This window comes from Canis lupus, chromosome 23 (assembly GCF_003254725.2).
Source record: "Canis lupus dingo isolate Sandy chromosome 23, ASM325472v2, whole genome shotgun sequence".
In the NCBI taxonomy this organism is placed as follows: Eukaryota; Metazoa; Chordata; class Mammalia; order Carnivora; family Canidae; genus Canis; species Canis lupus.
The window spans coordinates 25,274,130-25,294,624 of record NC_064265.1 but is presented as its reverse complement, the minus strand read 5'-3'; the positions used below and the strand labels follow the sequence as shown (position 1 = coordinate 25,294,624).

The 20,495-nt window shown below is 35.6% G+C and overlaps 1 protein-coding gene across 16 annotated transcripts in view; it reads right to left on the bottom strand.

The window, feature by feature from the left end:
- The window catches only part of TBC1D5 (TBC1 domain family member 5), a 544,381-nt gene that overhangs the window by 457,276 nt on the left and 66,610 nt on the right, over positions 1 to 20,495 (bottom strand). For 4 of the 16 annotated variants that reach the window (XM_049100069.1, XM_049100073.1, XM_049100066.1 and 1 more), the window contains one exon: positions 13,928 to 14,065. The exons of the other annotated variants lie outside the window; for them this stretch is intronic. The gene's annotated coding sequence lies outside the window, so the exon portion shown is untranslated. The remainder of the gene's footprint in view (positions 1 to 13,927; positions 14,066 to 20,495) is intronic. 16 annotated transcript variants of the gene reach the window in all.

Below are 20,495 nucleotides of genomic sequence, written 5' to 3'. Positions count from 1 at the left end.
ACATTAGGCTTCCCATGAGGAGCCTGCTTCTCCCTCTGCCTATGTCTCTGCCTCTCTGTGTGTGTCTCTCATGAATAAATAAATAAAATCTTAAATATATATATATTATTATTATTATTTTTATTATTATTATCATTAACTGCTACATGCAGGAAAAACTTTAAGGAAGAGGAAATGTCCTCAAAAGACAGGAAGACATTAGCTTTGTGGAAATGAGATAGAGAAGAGATCAGAGCTAAAGAAGAGAAATTACAGGTCTTCAGAACAAGTTCCTTTCTCTAAGAGACCAGATATTTAATACTATGATTCATCTGGGTTTTGAAATGCAGAGAAATATATCCTTTTATGTAGAAAGATTAAGAGTTAATAACTGCATTGTATAGTGTTTCTCTACCCTTAGCTATACCTTAGAATCACCCAGAAATGCTTTAGGAAACACTGATGTCCAGACCTCAGCCACAGCAATCCTGATTAAATCAGTCTAGAGTGGGATCCAGTCATTAATACATTTCAAATATGTAGCCAGGATGAAGACCAGTGCTCCATTCCAAAATTCTTACTCTAATCCTTAAATTATTGGCTGACTAAGCATGGACTGTATCTCCCCCATAACATATTTTTTAAGAAGTATTTTTTTTTTGGACTTAGTATTAGCATGACTAATTACAAATATCTGAAATTAGTTGAAAAGAAAAAAAATCATCTGCTCAATTTTTTTCTTTTTAAATCTGCTGAGATCCTCCAACATCAAGTATAGAACCTGGCTCATAATAGGTACTCTGTGATCATGAATGAATCAGTCTTTTCTCAATTTTGACCGTTAACTTTATGTGTCAACTTGGCTAGGTCACAAACATTCTAGATGTTTCTGTGTACTTTTTAGATGAGATTAACATTTAAATCAACAGACTTTGAATGTAGCAGATTACCCCCCTTAATATATGGGTAGCTCTCATCAAGTAAAAGCCTTAATTTAAAATAAGAAATAAAAAATAAAAAATAAAAATAAAAAAGAACTGATTCTCCCTGCAGAAGAGGTAATTCTGCCAGCAGAGAGCCTTTGGATTTAAACAGCAATACCAGCTCTTGCCTACTGGTCTACCCTGCAGATTTTGGACTTGCTAGCCTCTACAATCACATAAGCCCAATTCCTTAAAATCTCCCTCTCCTCATCACCCCCCAATATACACTCTTTACTGATTATGTTTCTCTAGAGAATCCAAACTAATACATCAACCTTATCAATGCATTGGATTTAGATTGCAAGACACAACCTATTCCTAATCCCTTTCCAAAGATAACTTCAGTATATATCCGAGGAGATTTCTCCAAAAATGAACTGTAATAGTATCTAAAAAAGGTTTCCTGATAGAATATTTCATTAAAAATGTATTGGGGGACATGGGGATCAACTTTGTTGCGCTAAATTCAAGTGTCTTTACACTTAAAAGGCTACTGAACTGTTAAACATGAAAAAAAAAGGTACATATAGAACTTTTTTCTTAATTTTATTTTTATTTATTTATGATAGAGAGAGAGAAAGAGAGAGAGAGGCGCAGAGACACAGGCAGAGGGAGAAGCAGGCTCCATGCAGGGAGCCTGACGCGGGACTCGATCCCGGGACTCCAGGGTCGCGCCTTGGGCCAAAGGCAGGCGCGAAACTGCTGAGCCACCCAGGGATCCCCCATACAGAACTTTTGATAATCATCCTAAACTCTATTCCACCAACAGCAGGTAAGTTTCCTCACATGGAAACTCTGTAAGACAGTAAGAGCTCACTGAAACTGAGAAAACTATGAAACTGCTTTATGGCTAAGCAAGGAAGTATGCCATGAGCTGATGTCTGCAATAAGCACAGCAAAGAGGATACACTGAAGCTACGTAACTATTATCCCTGCTTTAGTCAACTCCACCCTCTACTGAGAACAAAGTTATATAAACAGCCCTCTACTTGACCAAGGTGAGGTAGCTCAGAGACGTATAATACAGGGGATATAAGGTACAGAAGTATGGGGGATTGCTGAATCCATACAATAACATAAATGCCAAATCCCACATTTCTACAAGTATATCTCCTGACTCCCTTGGACCTTATACAATTAGAACTTTCTTACTAAATCAGGCGCCATTTGGTGTAGTTAAGGTAGATAATTTATCATTTTTTAAAAATTGATTTAAGAGAAAATGTCAGAATTAGTTAACTGAATTAAGGAAAATAATTACAAATTTCCTCAAGGATCTTTTTAAATTTTGGTAGGGAATCTCAGATCTGCCAAAACATTCTATCCAAAATTTCCTCTTAATGAACTTCTTTTAAAATTTGGCGAATGTAAAATTTAGATCTTAGGGCTGAACAGGACAATGCTGTGAGAAAGAGAACTATAAAAATTTGAAGACGAAAGAAAATGTCTAAAAATAAAATAATTAAGTCACAATACCTTTTTAAGGATTTTTACAATTAAAAAAAGAACAGGTGTTAGCCATTAAAAGCTATTGTTCATTTGATTCCACCACAGTCCAAGTTAAAAATGATGTTTCTCTTTAAAGCAAATATTCATTGTGCTTTTGTAAAACATAAAGGAAATATTTTGATATTTTTTTTCTCAAAGAACTATGGTGGGAGTTTCATTATTTCTATGCCTACAATAATGTAATCAATTACATATTAAGCCCCTACTTACTATGTGAGATTCTTTTTTTTTTTTTTTTTTTTTTAAGATTTTATTTATTTATTTCGACAGAGAGAGAGAGCATAAGCAGGAGAAGCGGCAGGCAGAAGTGGTCTCCCAGCTGAGCAAGGAGCCTGATGCGGGGCTCAATCTCAAGACCCTGAGATCACAACCTGAGCCCAAGGCAGATAGATGTTTAACTGTCTAAGCCACTCAGATACCCACTACATGAAATTCTTTTAAAGAAATGAAAAACTCACAGAAGCTGCAGGGTAGTCTTCCAGAAGTACAAAAATCCACACACAATCCCTGAGTAAGCGATACAATCCCACACTATATTTTACCATTCCTATGCTTCCATCTATTACTTAACAATTATTAAGAGTATGTAAATGAGAGGTACACCTGGGTGGCTCAGCAGGTTATACATCTGCCTTCACTCAGGTCGTGATCTCGGGGTCCTGGGATTTGCCCCACATTAAGGCTCCCTGCTTAGTGGACAGCCTGCTTCTTCCTCTCCCTCTGCAGCTCCCCCTGCTTCTGCTCTCTCTTGCTCAAACAAATAAATAAAATCTTTTTTTAAAAAGTATGCAAATGAAATTATCCTATGTATTAATATGCTTTATGCCACCATGAAGGAATGTTTTAAAAAATCCATCTAGGAAGACAGTTAAGGTCTTACCACTGACGTATTTTCAAGTGGGTTAATATTTTTGAGAACAAGGGTCCTATCAAGTAACCAATTACTTTTTTAAAGGGACAAATCAATACCTCCAGTCCAAGGGAATCCAATGATACTATTAAAAAATTATCCACAGGGGTGCCTGGGTGGTGCAGTCCGTTGAGCATCTGACTCCTGGTTTCCACCCAGGTCCTGATCTTACAGTCTTGAGATCAAGTCCCACCATCAGGCTCCATGCTCAGCGTAGACTCTCCTTGGGACTTTCTCTCTCCCTCTCCCTCTGCCCCTTCCCACTGTGCTCTTTCTTAAATTAAAAAAAAAAAAAATTATCCACAAAAACACACAAACTACATTTTGTGCATCATCTACATTTTGTGTTGATGGTGGTTATGCAGTATGCACTGTGTTTAAGAACATTACTTCCAGGGCCAAAAAGCCTGGGTTTGAATCCTAGCTATAAGGTTTTAGGGGAAATTACTTAACATTCTCTGAGCCTCAGCAATGTCATCTGTAAAGCAGGGATGTAACTCCTAAAGTAGTTGGGAAGATTAAATGAGATAATCTGCATAAAATGCTTAGAACTGTATCTAGTACTTAATGCTCATTCACTTATTATTTGTTACCTACATTCCTTACCCGTTCCTCCCCTTCTCTCCCTCCCTCCTTTTCCTACTACTATTACTACCAATTCTTCTGTATTCTTTTCCTTCCAATGTAATAAGGCCACCTTTGCAATATTTCTTGGCATCTGCTTCCCAGAGCATTTTTTTTCCTTACACAGTTTGCTGGAATATTTTATTTGTGGCTGGCTCTGACTTTATGTTAATTGTGCTTTTTGTTTCCTGCAAAAATGCAGTGCCTTACTATTGCTGTATTTAGAATTGTAAATTTCAAAATCTATAAATAAAAAGTTAAAATAAATAATTTTACAGGAAGCTAGTCCTGATTATAAATGCAGACTAATGACTTTTTTCCCCCAGCAAAAGAAGAATAAAAAGAAATGATTTGAAATAGCCCAAAATCTGTTGCTTGTAAATAGTATTATATAGTATTACTTTTTTTATTGGTCCAAAATTAGGTATTATTAATTAGTGAGTAAGACCTCAATGAATTAGTTTGTATAGGTTTTAGGTTTGTTATATAAAAATCCTATAAAACTGCATTAATTTGGTTAACCATGTTTTAACATCTAAATTTTTTTATATTCATATTTTTCCAATACTACAAACTCACAACACCCTTTCATGGGCATTCTCTCATCAGAAAATTACGGCAATTAACTGAGCATGACCACTATGTTCTAGGAACAGTGCTTAGCATATTTCTAGGAGGCAACTGTTCACAGTAGATTTGAAATAAAGTTAGGCAACCTGTCCTGGTGCTAGATATAATCATATATATTATCATGTTTAGTTGATGTAATCCTCACAAACCCCGTAAGGTAGAGAGTTATTCTTAATTTCAAGATTTTATAGATGAGAAAAAAGATACTCAGAAAGACATACTGACTTGTTCAAGATCACAAAGACAGTATCTGGCAGACACAGGACCCGAACCCCCCCCCCCCCATCAACTTTCCAATCTTGGAAGATTTTAAACCAATTTTAAACCAAAATGAACTGTAACATTAAAATCACATATTTTAAATAAAGCCTATATTCCTCACTGAAAATAAATTAAAATGACAAATACTTTCTTCCACTCAGTATTAATGGTTACTTTAGACACAAAATGCAAAAGATTAAATGAGACTTTAAGCAATTTTAGTTTCCTATGGACATCCAGTAATTCTTAAGTGTGGAAAAAATTAACCTTTCCTTATCCCTCCACCCAAGTGTGCATGGCTACATCCCCATAGAGTTTAAAATAGGCTAACCAAATCTACTTTTTAAATCAGATTCATTACCTTCTACAAATGATTTTGAAAAGAAGCACTGACTAGGAGGAACATAACATACCATGACAGGGAGAAGAGGAATCAATTATTAAGCCAGCAAAAACATGACATCTTAAAAATATACCTTTGTATCAAAAAAGTTTGATGAGGTATGTATAAACAAACTATTTTAACAAGGTAAAATGAGCAGTTTTTTAACAAAGCAGAAGCTAGTAATTTCAGTACACGTATTTCAGTAAATATATTCATATGCATTACTCCAAAGGGGTTTTTAAAGTTGACTAATGACACACACTGGCATACCATTAAATTCTCCTTCTGAGGTACATAATACTCATAACTATATTTTGGAAATATTTTCTGGTTAGAGTACATTTTACAAGATTGCTAACAATTATATCCCAGAAACAGAATTCTTCACTCTCTACTCCCTAATTTCAACTTCTCAACAATTATCAACCCTCCATGGAACTTTCTGGAGGCTATGTGTGCCCTGCCATCACCAGAGTCCACTGAAATACAAAGAAACAAACCCAGGTATGGAAATGTTCAGAGCATCAGTAAACTGCCAAATATTAAATAGGAGATGCCCTTAATAGCAAGTACAGATTTGTAGAAAAGAGTTAATTCTCAAAAAAATTGACATTTTGATGGCATGGATTCTAAATGTTCAACCCTAAAGCTGCATTACTATAGACATGTGAATTTTACAGTTATTATGAAACTCTACCTTACATAATTTTCAGTATTCATTCATTCATTCATTCATTCAATATTTATTTATAGCCAGGCACTATTCCACATGGAAAAAACTTTTTAAAAGTAACAGAGTCCCTGACCTCAATAAGTTTAGTTTGGTAGTGCTATCTGCCAACAGTAGGCATAAAACTTCTCTGTGTAACTAGTGGTTTTCCATATATAGATGGTGGTATTATAAATTTTTATTTAGAAAGACTATTATGTGACTCTAATGTCAAATGGATGACAGGTGACTTGCTATGTAGTTAACAAAATAAAACAGAAAATTAATTCCATAGTCCACTTCCTCCCATAGAGTTCTAACTTCATAGCTGAAACCCATCTAAAGTATGGTTTGTATAAAAAAGGACAAACTTTTAGAACACTATAAACTTTTATTTTATATCTTGGAAACATGACAATTATTATTATTATTATTTTATTATTATTATTATTGTAAAATCATTATGAACATCTCCCCCAGATACCTATTTGTTCACTTTTTAAAAAGATTTATTCATGGGAATCCCTGGGTGGCTCAGCAGTTTAGCTCCTGCCTTCAGGCCAAGGTGTGATCCTGGAGTCCCGGGATCGAGTCCAACATCGGGCTCCCTGCATGGAGCCTGCCTGCTTCTCCCTCTGTCTGTGTCTCTGCCTCTGTGTGTATGTGTCTCTCATGAATAAATAAATAAAATCTTAATAAATGTTTGTTTGTTTGTTTATTTATTTGAGAGAGAGAGAGAGCGCGCGCGCGCACGCACGAGAGCACAAGCAGGGGAAGGGGTAAAGGGAGATGGAGAAGCAGACTCCCTGCTGAGCAGGAAGCCTGATGTGGGCTCCATCCTGGGATTCCAGGATCACTATTTTTTTTTAAGATTTTATTTATTTATTCATGAGAGACACATAGAGAGAGACATAGGCAGAGGGAGAAGCAGGCTCCATATGGAGAGTCTGATATAGGACTCTATCCCAGGAAACATAGCCCAGGAATGTGATCCCAGGACTCGATTCCAGGGATCACAACCTAAGCCAAAGGCAGATGCTCAACCACCGAGCCACCCAAGTGCCCCTGGGATCATTTTCAATGTCACTTTTGGATATCACATACTTCTAATCTTCAGATTCTCTCATATACTACTAGTCCAATGACTATAGCAGAAACCAATTAACATCCTCATACAATTTATACAACCTGAGTATCTCTACAATTGTTATTAAAAATTACAGGAAATGAGATGACAAATGATGGTCAGCAACATAGTACTGAGCCCAGTTTGTTACAAGAGTCCACCCTGATTTTTATCCAAGATACTTATTTTTAAAACCAAAGACACTTCACAGGGCACCTGGCTGACTCAGCTGGTAGAGTATGTGACTCATGATCTCAGGGTCATGAGTTCAAGCCCCATATTGGGTGTAGAGTTCACTTAAAGACAAAACAAAACCAAAGACAGGAGCACCTTTACAACTTCACAGGATATGCAGAGAGCACTACAGCAGACTTCCAGAAGAATGGGTTTAAAATGTTTTACTCTGAAATAATTTTATGCTTATAGAATTTTATGCTTGTAATAACAGTAGAGTTCCCACATACTGTTAACATGGGTTCCCCCAACGTTAACATCCATAACTACAGTACGATATTAAAACATAAAATTAACATCGGTTCTATACTAAATTACTCAAAAGTTTTCCAGCTGTCCACTAATGCTCTTTTCTTTCTTCTATTTTGTTTTTCCCAACTTTTTTCTATTCCAGGATCCTATCCAAGATCCTATCACATAGTCTTCAACAATCTGTGATAATTCCTTATCTTTCGTAACAATGATACTTTTGAAAAATACTGATTATTTTTTAAAACATGCCTCAATGTGGGTTTGTCTAATGTTTTTTCTAGGATTAGACTGAGGTTATGTACATTTTTGGCAATAATATTATATAAAACAATGCTGTGTCCTCTTATCAGATATTAGCATGTCTTCTTATTGGTGATGCCAGCCTAGATCACTTGGTGTGTGCCAGCTTTCTCCACTGCAAAGTTACTATTTTTCCCTTTGCGATTATTGAACATCTTGGAGAAATACTTTTAGATTATGCAAATATTGTTTCTCCTCAAACTTGCACCCTTTTTTTTTTTGACATTCATTGCTATCAATGAATGCATCTATATCTATATATAGATCTATATCCTGCCTACAAAAACTACTATTATGCTGCTTGCTTCATGGTAGTTTGCTATTACCTGGAGTCCTTCCATGTTTATTAATTATAATTCAGAAGACAGTTGTTTATATCAAATACCAAGGTCTCAATAAACCATCAAAAACAAAAACAAAAAACCCAAACCAAAAACAGTAAGTATAATGGACAACAGTATTTCATCTTGAGCTATAATGACCTTAACTCCCCAAATTAGATGTCTAGCAGTTCCTCTTTGAAGGATCTGTATCTAAGTTGTTAATGACATCTGTCAGCAGCTGTAGTGTTTTGTTTTATATAATTGTAGCCTCATTTTTTATTGCAAGTAATGCATCATGATGCATATTTAAGGTTTTCCAAATAAAGAGTCTTGAGCAATCTATTTTAAAGTAGCTAATACCACAGCACATTTGAGGCTAAGGGGTAAGCATTCCTTCAGAACCAAAACAATGAGGACAGCAAATATTCTGCCCCTGAAAATCTAATCTCATTCCTCAACCTGAAATCTCACCACATGAGCATAAAATTACAGTGGTAAGGAGAGATTTCTTAGAATGGTGAATTTCAAAGCACCACCTTTCAAGACTCTTATTTCTATGACAGGATTAGGATCTGCAAACATGAAATATAACCTTATTCACTTATCTTTCACAAAAGGAAAACCCATCAATCTAATGCTAAAAGGCTTCAAGCTTATTTCTAAATATTAAAAAAAAAATGCCTTATTTACCAAAACTTTATTCTTCTTGTTTGTTCATCAAATACTGCAATCTTACATTGAGGTAAAAAAATGTCAACCAATTATTGTGTAAGAGAAGTTCTACTTTTTAAATCTAAAGACCCTATTATACACAGAATTATTTTAATAGGCAACTGAATACACTACTGTGTATTACCAAGTATATTCGACCATTATAAGCATACCCCTTTAAATCGAATTCTTCAAACGAAAACCCTAGTAAACTTAAAATTAACACAGTGGCATATAGCAAATACTCTAAGTGTTTTTTAGTAAATAACTCGGTGATGAACAATACATAACAATGGTCCATAATTCCTTCTGGATTACATCCATTGCAGGCTAAGAGTTCAAGCATACCACTTCCTCTGCACATTCAGAAATCCATTCGTTTTAGTTATTTCTTAAGAAAAGACGTTAAAATGACTTAGAATATAATCTAAATGACATGGAAATAACATTCTTGAAGTTTATCACCCCAAAACTACAATATATTTGTAAAGGATATCAAGTCATTTTTTAAAGTGATTTATTTTCATAATGGATATCTAGGTGATAAAAATAGATGAGAAAACAGGAAATCCCACTCATATTTCTAAACTTACAAATTACTGCCATGATGAGTCCTGGAAACTATTGCAGGATCATAGTTGTAGGATTTATGTTGACTTCATTTCTGGTTGCAAGCCTTAATATATTAAAAACAAACAAACAAAACAAAACAAAACAAAAAAAACCTTGGTCTAAAGCATGGCCATGAGCAAGATTTTATTTGAAAGTCTCTTGACTATTGCTAGGAGTACTGGATAAGTCATGGTGGTCATTTTCTGACAGTTGCATAGAGAGCTTACAAGGTACCTAAATTTCTATTTCCATATTATTTCAAAATAAAAATTACTTTAATATAGGATATTGCTAGTTTATGCTTTAAAACACTACTTTGTATTACTGGAAATGTATTTTAGACTGGAGTGGAGAAAGGAAATTGGCTAGCACTGGTAAATCTATGCTTAGGAGAAAGAAAACTGCAGCAAACCACTTCATCTTTTATCAGATCCCAAATGACCAGAGGATAATTCTAACCAGCAGGGGGAGATAAGGAGGGCAATAGTAAGACAAAGAACAGGCTACAGGCAAGAAAAGCAGTTATAATTATAGCTGAGAACACGGAATTTGTTAAAGGAAGTCTACTGTATAATTATATTTGAAAATTTAGCAAGATGCCCAGAGGCTGACTCGCAGCTGTCAGGAACTGGTAACTCTACTTCTGTTCATGCAGCGGCCACTTCAGCTAGTAAATCCACTATCCAGACATTACTAGAACTGACATTTGGAGTAAAGGGATAAATCCCCTCATAAGACACTTTTTTTCTATAATGGATGAAGGCATCCACTTCAACAAAGTAACCTTTTCTCTTTAGCTTCCTTTTTAGACTTAGCTCTCCTCCATCTTCTCTCCCTCAGAGAACCCAACTATCTCATAACAAATTATCCAGATGCAAATCTCTCCCCTGAATTCTGACTATCATGAACAAAGCTATTGCATACAATTCCAAATCAGCAGGTTTACAACAAAATTCATTTCCCTCCACTCTCACCTTGCTTGGAAACTGTCTTCCAATGGTACCAGCATTCTCTCAGGTAAGCAGGGAAACCCAAGATTTACCTTTGCTGTGTCTTTCCTGACCTCCTACCCTATATTAATTCATCAAGTTCTTTATTAATTTTTCAGTGAAATTCTCTCATCAATGAAAGATATGTTGAAGTCCTAAATCTCACAGCACAGCATGTGACCTTTCTTGGAAATAGGGTCTTGATAGAGGAAATCAAGTTAAAACGAGGTCATTGGGATCCCTGGGTGGTGCAGCGGTTTGGCGCCTGCCTTTGGCCCAGGGCTTGATCCTGGAGACCCGGGATCGAATCCCACATTGGGCTCCCGGTGCATGGAGCCTGCTTCTCCCTCTGCCTGTGTCTCTGCCTCTCTCTCTCTCTCTCTCTCTTTCTCTCTGTGACTATCATAAATAAATAAAAATTAAAAAAAAAAAAACGAGGTCATTAAGGTAGGTCCTAATTCAATATGACTGGTGTCTTTATAAAAACTGGAGATTTGGACACAGAAACAGACACTCAGAGAGGGAAGATTACCTGAAGACACACAGAGGAAACATGGCCATCTAATGGGAATGATGTATCTATAAGACAAAGAACACCGAAGACTGCTGGCAAACACCAGAAGCCAAAAGACACAAGAAAGAACTCCCCTCTAGAGCAGTCTGAGAGAGCACGGTCTGCCAACTTCTTGAGTTTGGACTTTGAGCCTCTAGAACTGTGGCAATAAATTTCTACGGTTTTAAGCCTCCTGTTTTCGGGATTGTGTTACTAAAGCCCTGAGAAAGTAACTCAACAACCCAGAAACAATTTGAACCCAGTTATCTAAACCCTGTACCACCAAACCTGTGCCTGATCTCTGAATACTACATCCCCACACGTGCAGCTGGCCATGGCAATTATTTTGTACCATTCTTGCTCACACTCAATTACTGAGGCCTGCTTCCTAAGTGTTTCAGAGATATGTAAAGCAAGGTAAAGGAAATAAGAGAGGCTGGAAGTAGAGAAAAGAGCAAGATTATTTTAGATAATGTACTCAGAGAAGACCTAACAAGGTGATATTTAAGAAGAGATCTGAAGGAATTGAGGAAATAATAAGCCTTATGGACACCTAAGGGAAGGGTTCCCCCCGCCCCCCCCCCCAAAAAAAGGAAGAGCAACAGCAAAGACCCTATATGGGGCAGACCTACAGTGTTTAAGGAACATCACTGAGGCCACTGTGACTGCAATAGGGGAAAGGAAGAGAATGAGAACAGATGAGGTTTTAGAAAGTCAAACTGTATATGGCCTTGAACAAAGCTCATTGTAAGATTTTAGAAATCAATGAGCAAAAAAGTGGAATTTTTGAGTAACCTGATTCATTATAAAAGAATCACTTTGGTTTTATGTAGAGAACAAACTTGTTGGGGAGGAGTATAGTATAAAAAGGCATCAGTTAAGACGCTCCTAGGAGTTCCAGATGAGACGGAGTGGTGGCTTGGAATGCATCAGAGATGGTAGACATGGCTAGATTCAGGGCAACCTTCTTGGGTCCCCTTCCTCTTTGGGAGCTATGTAGTTTCACTAAATAAACTTTCCTTTACTATCACTCAATAAACTTTGCTTTGCTGCCCAGCCCCCCTCCCCTACCCCCCAAAAAAGAAGAAATGGCTGGATTCTGATAATTACGATGAATATATGCATATGATTAAATAAGCCATCTTTTAAATTTATCAGCTTAATTTTAAAAGTAATATAACAACACCATAATTTCAAGTAGGTAAAACTGATTTTTACTTCTTCTCTCCTACTCATAAGGAAAAATACACAAGAAAGATAGAAGAGGAGAGAACATTCTAGACAAGCCAAATAGATATCCTTAAAAGAAAGAAAACAGTATGTCACACTTTTGAATTTAGTTCCATGACTCCAAAGCAAGGCTTTCACACAGTAGCTCTGTATTTATGAAAGCACTCTCTTCTTTTCACCTGGTTTAAAGTTGCTGAAGGAATTTTATTCCCTTTATACAAAGGGATCATCTTTAATGCATGCTACCCACTGATGTAAGTCTAAAGTCTTAGATGGTGGCTTAATGTGCAAAGTGGTGAATGTTAAAATGGTGACTTTGGGTATGGCATCTCTGAGCATTTAAACTTCATTATAGAAGTTTTAACTAAAGAAACAAGCATTCAGATTTTATACTGTGTTCACACATGAAAATTAATTCATTTTATTAGAGTACTCCTAATACTATCAGATCAATTCAATCACTTGCTAACAAACAACAACATGGCAACATTACTATTATTAGGATCACTGCATATACTTTTCCTTGGTAATTAAAAAAAAAAATCAAGAACTTTTTATATCCCTTTTTCAAAAATTAGTTGAAGTTCAATTATTCTTAAAAGTGAACTCTCGGATTTGAATTGAAAAATATTTTTTAGTCTTTTTATTGAAATATAATTGACATATAATACTTTATTACTTTCAGGTGTAGAACATAATGATTCAATATTTGTATATATTACAAAATGATTATCTGACTAAGCCTAGCTAATATCCATCATCATACAGTTACAATTTTTTCTTATGAGGAAAACTTTTAAGATCTACTCTCTTAACAACTTTCAAATACACAATACAGTATTACTAAGTATAGTTACCCAGCTATACCTAAAGAATCTTTAAATATTCAGGAATATTTTTATTTAAAAATTAAACACTCAAATAATTAGTCCATTTCCAAATCAAAAAGAATGAGTTTCCAAAAACAGAAAAGAAGATGTTTACAATATATGGCTTTATCATCAATGAGCATCTGAGAATACAGACAATCCAAGTCCTGAATGTGGAGTCCAATGTTTAACTGCCAATCACCCAGCTGCCCAAATCTCAGCAATAGCTTGAGGCAGAGTTTCACAACAAATAACACCACAAACCATTAGACAACTATCAGAGGACCCAGAAGTGAAGGTGAAGAGAGAAAAAAATGAACAAAGAAACAAAGGTATTAAGAAGTCAAATAATCTGGTTCCCCTAGCCTATATACTAGAAATGGCACGACATTAGTCCAAGAGACACATGCTACCATTTATCCTTCACAGGTATCTCTCTACCATAAGTTATATCACCAGACCTATAAGTCTAGGTGCTCCTAGTAATGATTTTTGAGACTTAGTAACAAAACAAAAAGTTTATGTGGCTTCAAGTTGTTTTCAAATACTATGTCCATTAATTTACTTTTTCCACAAAAATTCCATAATTACCCTCTTCACCTCAATAAAGACCAGTAGGCTAACAGGATTAGCGTCAATATCAGATGTCTTTTGTTGAATCAGGAGTAGACCATGAGTTTTATTCTAGAGTTTTTTAACGCCCAAGCAGGCCAAAAATGCCAGAGTTAAAACTCTTACCAAAACCAGAAGTTCAAGGTCCCTTTGACTCTGTCTGAAAGCTTCAGGTCCGCCAGAACTTATTTGAAGGGTAAAGGCAGATTTCCTGGGTCAACAGAGTTTCAGCATAAAAGAGTGGTCTTTTTGGAACAAGAGGACCTGGAGAACAAAGATTTTATCTTAACCCAATGAAGAACAACCAACTCTTATTTGGTGGAAATATGTTCAGAGACTATACACCAGGTTCTCACTCAAGATTAAGTAAAACTGGTCTAAAGAACAGTCTTTATGGATCTGATCTATTCTCCAATAAAGGACTTTCTTTCTCATTTGCCATTTTATTAACAGATTTGTAGTAGAATTATCAACCCTTTCTCTATCTGCTATATGGAAAAGTATAAAGCATTTTTATTTTATTATTTTTTAAAGATTTTATTTATTTATTCATGAGAGACACAGAGAGACAGAGACATAGGCAGAGGGAGAAGCAGGCTCCCTGTAGGGAGCCTGATGCGAGACTCAATCCCAGGACCCCAGGATCACAACCTGAATCAAAGATGCTGAACCACTGAACCACCCAGGTGCCCCTAAAGCATTTTTAAAAATCAATACTACACTATGCTTATCATAAGAAAATGAAAATGAATTACAAAAAAGGTTCAAAACTACATTAAAAAAATCTCAAATGTGCAATGAGAAAATATTTAAAAGTATAAAAAGGCTCCTTAAGCTGTTCTTCAAGTATTTATTATAGATGTTTCCTTAAACTAGTGAAATTCTTTTTTTTTTTTTAAGTGAAATTCTTCTATGGTGGGAAATAAACTGTCCAAAATAAGGACAAATCAATACAACATCAACTGATAATACAAAGCATACAACAAATTCACGGACTCTAGCAGCATATCTTATTATCATTTTAAATGGGAAAAACAGATAAATTCCATCAACAATCAAATCCAGAAATACATAGCTTAATCAGAATGACAAATACTCTCAGGTTTTAAAACTGATGTATATATAAAATCTATGAAGTACTTTTGCTTTGGATTTTGTGTTACCATATTATTCTATAACAAAATTAGATTTATTTAATCAAATGAAAAACAAAAGAGTTAAAAATATCTGAACCAGAAAGTTTGTTGGAACTACCATATGATCCAGCAATTCAACAAATACATATAATGCATGTTCCCAGCAGCACTATTCACAATAACCAAGAAACAAAAACAGCCCAAATGTCCACCAATGGATGAACAGATAAACACACTGTGGTATATACATACAACGAAATATTATTTAGCCATTAAAAGAAAAATGGTACTGATAAACGCTAAAATGTGGACAAATCCTGAAAACATTATGCTAAGTGAAGCCAGAAACAGAAACAAAAGAATACTTACTGAATGATTCCATTTATATGAATTATACAGAATAAGTAAATCCACAGAGACAGATGTGGGTGGGAAAGGGTTTGAGGATGGAGCAAATTGGGAGTAACTGATTAATGGGTACAGGTATCCTTTTGGAGTGATCAAAACATTTTGGAACTAGATATAGGTAGGTGATGGTTATATAACACTGTCAATGTACCAAATGTCACTGAATTATTTACTTCAAAATCGTTAATTTTATGTTATGTTACTCTCCCCTGAATTTAAGATAAACAAACAATGAAGCAGCCATATTACTAGTAATAAAACCTCATGTACCACTGATACCATATATTGAGCATATCAAAGAACATCATATCTGTTGTATTCTTCCCAATAATGCATACCCTCAATCTGATCATACGAAAACCTCCCACAAGCCCAAATTGAGGGATATACTAAAACATAACTGACTAGTACTCTTCATAAGTGTCAAGGTCAAGAGAAAGAAGAGTAAAGAACTATTACACATTGTTGAGGGACTAACAAGATTCGACAACTAAATGAAATGTGGGTTCCAAGACTAGATCTTGAAACAGAAAAAGGAATTAGTGGAAAAACTGGTAAAACCTATATAAAATCAGTAACTTAGTTAATAGTACTGTACCAATGTTAATTTCTTTACTATTGGAAATTATGCTATGGTTATGTAAAGTGTAAAGTATGTTATGTAAAGTACTTTTTACCCAGCTTCCCCTGGTTTTGTAGGTTTTGTAACTGCTGCAAGTCTTACATATTTCAAAGAATAAAAGGAAGGAAAAAAGAAATAAAGGGAGGGAAGAGAGAAGTCCACCAACCAACTTCACTTCATGAACATACTTATTAGGAAAATGTTCAAACAAATTAACTGAATGAGACATAGAGGGGTTATTCTAATGGCAAAACTTAGTTCACAAGATCTGCCATCTGCTTAACAGATAATGCACTCATTTTGGAAGGATGGAGTAAATTCTTCAGTTAAGTCACAATAATTAAATCTTACAAACCAGGATAAAGTGGGAAACTGAGTGGGGAAAAATTAGAGAGGAAGACAAACCATGAGAGACTCCTAACTCTGGGAAACAAAAGGTTGCAGAAGGGGAGGTAGGCAGAGGGATGAGGTAACTGGGTGACAGGCATTAAGGAGGGCAACGTGATGTGACAAACACTGGGTGTCATACTATATGTTGGCAAACTGAACTGAAATAAAATAAAATTTTAAAAAAGAAATCAAGATTTAATTTAAAAAATTAAAAATTTAACTAGTACTAACATTTTCAACATAAAAATTCAAAGTTAAAACACCCAAAGTCCAAGGGAAATATTAAAAGAAAACATGGTTGTTATTCCTATAGGTTACAGCTACATTGTAAATTTAATACTGAAGTGAAGAAGGCATATTTATTGTAGCAGAATGAACAGAACACAGGACTTAAATCAGTTTAATAATTTAATCAGATTTCATTTTACTTTAAATCTGTAGCCTTCTCTTTAGATACACTGTAATACAAAAGATTAAAGAGATTTTGATATATAATTAACTTAAATCAGTTTGGACATAACACTCCTAGTTGTCATACCATTATGTAGGAGGTATGTTCCTATTAAAAATAATTCCCTTGAAAAAGAATACAGTGACCAAAAGGACCAATTTTTTAAAATAAAACTACTAATGTAAATTCTGTAAACATTTTTAGTTTTATTAATCATATTTAACATTTCAGCAACCAAATTGTGTATATAACTACATTACTAATAAAATCATCTTCAGTAAATCAAATTACCAAAAAGAGACATTTTAAATAAACAATCAAGATTTAAGAACCACACACTCTCATAGCTCTCAGAAGAAACCAATCCTCTGACAACCTTGGTTTCAGAGACCTAGCCTCCAGAAACCTGAGATAATAAATTTCTATTACTTAAGCCACCTAGTCTGTGGTACTTTGTTCAATAGTCCCAGAAAAGAAACACGATTACCAGGCCACAAATAGTGTACTCCTATATCCCCACAACAGTCTTTCCCTGGAAGAGCATTCCAATTAAAGGTAGCGGCATCTGGGTGGTTAAGTGGCCCACTCTTGGTTTTGGCTCAGGTCCTGATCTCAGAGTTGTGAGATCAAGCCCCACAGTGGGCTCCACGCTCAGCCTGGAGTCTTCTTGGGATTCTCTCTCTCTCAATAAATAAATCTTTCAAATAAAAGCTAGCCATTTTCTCAGCTCTTATAGACTAGACTATTTGACTGAATATGTCAGTCACGATCACTCCCTAAAAGCTGCCTTGAATCCAGTCCCTGTGATACAGCTGCCCAATTCTGTATCATGACAGTAACAATGGACTGGACCTTGGGTGGGTTATCAGGCTCAAGGTCATCAATAAAGTAGGACATTCACTACCTGGCTTAAAATGATGGATTTTTTCAGATTCTCTGTGCCTCTCAATTTGATCTAAAAATCTCAGAAGAAGTAAAAAAAATAAAATAAAATAAATAAATAAAATAAAAATCTCAGAAGAAACATGCCTTCTGCCCTGGCTTCTACAGCAGGAAATTAACAATGTGAGCTAAAATAATATGAACACTGAAGCCCTCTTGGAACATAGAGAGAAACATGGCATAGAGAATAAAGCTAAAGGTTTTATTATGTTGCCTTAAAACCAAAACCACTTCCTAAACAGTCTTAAAAACAAACCCTGTTCTTATTACTCCTTTTCCTGTTGCACACACATCTTTTAGGCCTGAACCAATTTCAGACCCGCCCTGCAAACACAAAACAAAGTAAAACAGAAATAGAGACCCAAATCCTACACTCAAGGAGTTCATTCCAACACATATCAAATATTTTTTTAATATGAGCATATTTTGTGTGAATGTATTTCATATGCTTTCATATATTTCTTCACTAGAAAAGGATGAACAGGATATGTCATTAGCTGTCGGTCATACAATACATACAGAAATAAGTGGACAGTTTGATTACCTGGGCCCACACCACTGCTGGGATGAGATGTGGACTTGTCAGGGGACAATAGGATGGCTGGCTCTCAAAAGATGTCATGGAAAGGCAGTCATTACCATAAGGATTTAATAGGCCCTAGGTCTGGCCTTCAGCCACATTGGATAGAAAGTGAATTCTGAAACAATTTCAAGAATGGAATCATGACTCAGAGACACAAAGGACATTTGTGTGTCACAGGATCACCACCCATGTAATGGCATATCTAGCACATTCTCTTTGTAGACAAACTTAAACAGGAAGTCAGATAACCTGAACAAGTACAGATTTTTTAGAATAAGAAGAGACAGAAGACCCAGGTATTCAGGACATAACACCACCCAGTACACAGTACTTACAACAGAAACTGCTGTAAGAGTATTACATATATCATCACAACTCTATGATGTAGGTACTACTATTACCACCATTTTACAGCTATATAAATTGTGGCACAAAGAGGTCGAGAAACTCGTCCAAGGATGCACAGCTAGCAAGTAACGAAGGCATAATTTCAACCCTGTCTGCTGAAGTCTTTCTCTTAATCACTATTCCACCTGCAAAGAAAGGCTAGGGTATCCATCTACACCCCCCTGCATTTATGTCTTTATAAAGGGGCAGAAACCCGAATATTAAAAATCTTCCATATTATGCAGTGATGAGTACTAGCAGCTTCAACCTCTGGCCCTCTCCTTTTACAGTGTGAGCAGACCGATACATCCACACCCCTCGTGGCATATTTGGCCCTTAGCTGCATCAGTACCATTGATCAGGCAGTGCCAAGGCTTGCAGAGCCCATCACTCATTCTGCTTCTTCAGAGACTCTGCATATCTGCTCTCTTCCTCCCTGTGAAGATTTGAAAGTTTACCTCTCAAGGCTTATCTTCTTTCCCGCATTATCATACACTTGAGTAAAGCCCTTCCTCAAGTCCAAATTATTAACAAAAAACATTTGTCAACTGTCACTACTGAAAGTTCAGCTACTTCGTACAAAAACATAAATATACTTAGTACATTTCTACAGTTCCTCCACTATAGCTCATTCATGTAATCAGACATTTCATTTCTTACTGTGTGTACTACTATGTACACTACCAATAAGCTAAAAATATGCATATGATACTATCACATTGTCCCCAAGCAGCTCAAAAGCAGGTAGAGGGAAGCTGAGCTTAAAGGAAATGACAGGTGCTCTTAATAACAGCTCACTAGCAGTGTGACAAACTAGGAGAAGGGAAAATATCATGGGACAAAACTTCAGGAAGAACAAGACAAGACAGAAAGGGTCCTAAAACAGAGTAAAAACCACACGTCAACATAAAGGAGTGAAAGAAAAAGAAACAAGATTTTCAGCCAAGGATAAGGCAAGCTGTTCAAAATGAGGAGACTGCAGATGGCAAGAAGGTCAGACCATGAGGGACCTTTTGTCATCTCTAATATCTAAAATAGCCGTAGTTCTTACTGTAAGAAAAATCCTCAACCAAGGAATATCAAAATTTTACAGTTTTAAAATGCCCACACATAATACAGATTTACCCATCCCTGAGAAGTGAATGTTCCCTGTGCTAAGAATACTCATTATAGGAGAAAAGAGTGCACCTTTTTTTAAAATTTTAATTCCATTTACTTAACCACAGTGCAATATTAGTTTCAGGTGTACAGTACAGTGATTCAACAATTCCATACATTATCTTGTGCTCGTGACAAGTGCACTCCTTAATCCCCATTGCCTTTTTTACCCATCCCCTCCCCCAGAGAGAGCAATTTTTAACAAGAAGGATACAATGATATGTAACATCAAGAAAGACATTTTGACATTATACATTATGCATCCCTAATTTGGAATACTATAAAGCTCTAAAAATAAAATGAGAGGATCTATGCGCTCACTTGGAAAAATGCTAGGATATTCTATCAAATTTAAAAAAAAAAGAATGCAAAATGAAGAACAATCTATATCATATGAATATTCTGGCACAGAGATTAGAAGTCCAAATAAGAGACAAATAGGATCCAAACTAGAATATGGAGAACTGATTCCAGAGATAAACATCGGGGAAAAATCAATGAGACTTTGAGGCATAGGGACAGAGGAAGACATCTAGAATGCCTTGACTCGTTTTTAAGCCCTGAGAGAGGTAAACAGATTCCTTATTTATTCTATTAGCTGCTTATCAAATTGTTTA